The following is a 3,840-nucleotide window of genomic DNA, read 5'->3' on the forward strand; positions in this document are numbered from 1 at the left end:
TTTCACAAGTTTCCTCTAAATAAAATTTCGGGACGAAATTTCCTAAAGTAGGGGAGACTGTGACAACTGTGTTCTGTAAGCGTCGTATAATGTAAAACAATGTGAATTATCAATAAAACAATGTGCTTTGGTGTTATTATGTGTGTATTTATGTTTGATGATTTTACAATTTGATTCGACTCCGATTTCAAGCTTTAAATCGCTTTCTAGAGAATTATATGCAAAACTGGTGCATAAACGCAATCAGTTTAACGCAACGTACACTCCGGAAGTATGACGTAAGCTTAACATACCTTAAATATCCTTTACATAACTTAGAAATAAGTTCCAAAGGATTCTGTATGGCAAAAACATGTTCATTTGAACTAAAGGACTATTTACGACAAAACTGCGAAACTAACGCTGGTGACCGCCCGGATAATATTTAAATCCCAAAAATATTCTGTTATGATTAAAAACTTTATTTTTATCAGGTCCGTGTTGAAAAATGAATTAAAACGCCTAAAAACGCTAATTTTTCAAGTTTAAGCGCGTACCGCGTGTTTCTGCGCGACACAGTGCTTCTACTGCAAAACGCAGACAACGCAGCCAGTCTTGGCAACTGAAATTTTATTCCAACAATATTTTGGTAGGTTTATTTTTGTAGAGTAATAAAAATAATTTAGAACGCCATAAATCGGGATTTAAACGCTAGATAAAATACCCGGTATCTAGTTAAACACCCGTTTTAGCCTACATATGGCATATTTATATAAAAATTTACACATGGACCCCCTCCCCCATCAAAATTTCGGCCATATCAAGAGGGACCCACCAAATTTCTTGATAGATGTTGAAATGATTACATTTGATCTTTCTTGGATTCTATGTGATTTCCTTGGAAGTTGTAAGATTCTTGTCTAGATTTTTGCCTATATATACCCACCATACTCCACACAATACTTGCACTCAACCTCCCTTCTCTCCTCTCACTCCCAACCGTCCCCATCTCTCTCTCTCCATCTTCAAACCTTCAAACTCTTGTTCTTCATGTTCATCACTATTTCTAGCAACCTTCAAGTGGTGTGAAGATTCAAGGGTGATCTCAAGGTGTTCTCTAGTGATTCAAGCTTCCCATCATCTTCACACTAGAATTTCTACCCTAGCCTTGTGCTAGTAGTAAGTCCCTTCACACCATTGTTTCATCTTGTTCCTTGTTATGATGACGATAATCAAGTAACACAAGAAAATGAACACTAAAAATATGAACATGAAATCCTGCATAAAAACCCTATATAAAAAGTTTGTAAGAAGTTGAAATCTGGTTGGTTTAGGGTTGGTTAAAGCATGATTGAGGTTTGAACATTAAATCATCAATAAACCATGGTTAGGGTCTTCGTTGATGCGTTTTAGTAACTTCTACCATGTAAACAGCTTGCTGAATTGTATTTCCAGCCAACTTCAACAGGCTGTAACGTGGTCATTTTAAGTCGAAAAACGGAATTTCTAAAGCCTAAAATGAGTGTTTTGGAATAACTAAGCAAATGGCACTGGAATCATAATTTTTCGAGACCATTTACTATTTTTAAAAGGTTATTTTTGGACAGCAGCTCAAGCTGCATTTTTATTGCAGAAAAAGTATGACATTTTCGGAGTCACAACTTAAAACCTGAATAAAATCAACCCATGAAATTTTTACAGTAGATGGACACCGTTGTCAGGACGACCCTCCAACTGGAATTTCGTCAAACGGACTTACGGTTGATTTTTAGTGAATATTTCCGTAAACTGCGATCAGAAGGTAACAAATCTGATTGCAGTCGAGAAAATGATTTTTTATAAAATATGGGTAACGAATTGGACTTTGATATTTTTACACAATAAATTTTGGAACATATGTCATATTCTGTAAAAATTTGGTGATTTTTAGAAAAGGCTAACTATTTTATAAAAATCCTCGAAAACAGTCCGGTTTCGAGTTATAAAGCTGAAATGAAGTATGCAACGTTTTGTTTGTCGATATGTCGGTTTGGTGATTGAAAATGAACTATTGGTTTTATGTAAAAGAAAATGATATGCTATTAAAGCATGGACACCTCTATTTACAGAGGATACTCTGCCGAAATTTTCCGAAAATCCAACACTTAGTAAATATATTCTAGACAAAAGTTTACTAGAACATTGAATGAACAAATATCCCAACATGTCATATGATTAAGTTAAAACATTAACTATTTTAACAAATAATTACCACACGGAACAATATAAGAAACGTGACCCAAAATACTAAACTCTAAGCCAAGGCACGACCCGCTCGTCTAATAGACATTAGTACGTTGTAGGTTGTCGTGTAGCGGACAGGGTTTGAGATTCGATTCAAGACGCACTACTGTGAGTACATAGACCCCTCTCTTACTGTTTTCCAATGTTTTGGGGTGAAACACATGTGCCTACTTGTTACTTTCATGCTCTCCTATTTTCATGTCATATACTTGTTATGTTCATTAGTACACTTATAGTACATGATTTACATTATATTTTTTGCTATGTATGTTTACTTAGCATACTTAGTACATTGTTTTCATATAACATGCTTACATTTGGTATAACATGTGGTTTGTGCAAACGGGACTTATATACGTTCATTAACATTAGCTACGCCGCTCGGTAGTAAGTAATGGTACCATAGGACTTGACAAATCCCGTTCCTGACATCCTAGGTTTGTTTGGGTGTAAGGAATGACCGAATCCGAAAACATTTCTTTTGATAACCTTGACTTAGGGTTATCCGTCTGTCTCAAGGCTTGAATGTATGCGTTTAACTTACCACATAAGTGTTAGTATCAATTAAACATGCATTTACTTTGCAAAACATAACTTTTTGATATATTCAAAATACTTTGTTTTGTACATTTTTTACATTTGGTTTAGGTGACGACACTTTGCTTACCATACATAACATTTGTTGACTACTTTTGGACTTGTACATTTTACACAACAACATATTTTTCAAGACTTTGGTTTACAAAATAGTCTGTTTTATACAAACTCATATTACTTGGTTATTCATTTAACCATATGTTATTCTTTCATTTATACACATCTTCTGATCTTATAGCTTTTCAAATAATTTACGAAACAAAACAATTTACAAGGTTCATGACAAAATTTTATTAAACATTTTCTTAAAACTTAAGTCATGAATCCAATGTTCATAAAACCTATGTATCTCACAGGCATTTTTATGCTGACGTACCTATTTTCACATGTGTTTTCAGGAGCTGTTGCTTAGGATGTTCGTGACACACTAGGGCGGACCTATGCCTTAGAGACTAAAATAAAGATGGAACTAGTTTAATCATGTGATGAACACTTTGTTTTAGTTAATTTAAGACTATGTAACCTTTGCTTGATGAATAAAACATAACTTTTAATTACCATGGTTGTGAAACAAAAATTCTGTTACAACACTCCCCGACGTTTCCGCCATGATTTGTTGTTTTACGTGGTCGGGGTGTGACATGTTTTGGATCGACAAAACCTTCAGGCTGAACCATATAGACATCTTCATCAAGATATCCATTGAGGAAAGTCGTTTTGACATCCATTTGCCAAATCTCATAGTCATAATATGCAGCTATGGCAAATAATATCCTAATCGACTTTAGCATTGCCACTGGCGAAAAGGTCTCATCATAATCAACCCCTTGAGTTTGAGTGAAACCTTTTGCTACAAGTCTCGCTTTATAAGTATCCAAGTTACCATGCATATCAGTTTTCTTCTTGAAAACCCACTTACTTCCAACTACTTTGGAGTTAAGCGGTGGCACAACCAATTCCCAAACTTGGTTGTCATACATG

General features: G+C 34.8%; 1 long non-coding RNA gene across 1 annotated transcript; it reads left to right on the top strand.

The window, feature by feature from the left end:
* Window positions 1–982: 982 nt before the first annotated feature.
* On the top strand, window positions 983–3,360 carry LOC110874442. The gene is made up of 3 exons (XR_002555953.2): window positions 983–1,158; window positions 2,322–2,370; window positions 3,258–3,360. It is a non-coding gene; the product is annotated as an uncharacterized LOC110874442 (long non-coding RNA).
* Window positions 3,361–3,840: the final 480 nt, after the last annotated feature.

This window comes from Helianthus annuus, chromosome 4 (assembly GCF_002127325.2).
Source record: "Helianthus annuus cultivar XRQ/B chromosome 4, HanXRQr2.0-SUNRISE, whole genome shotgun sequence".
In the NCBI taxonomy this organism is placed as follows: domain Eukaryota; kingdom Viridiplantae; phylum Streptophyta; class Magnoliopsida; order Asterales; family Asteraceae; genus Helianthus; species Helianthus annuus.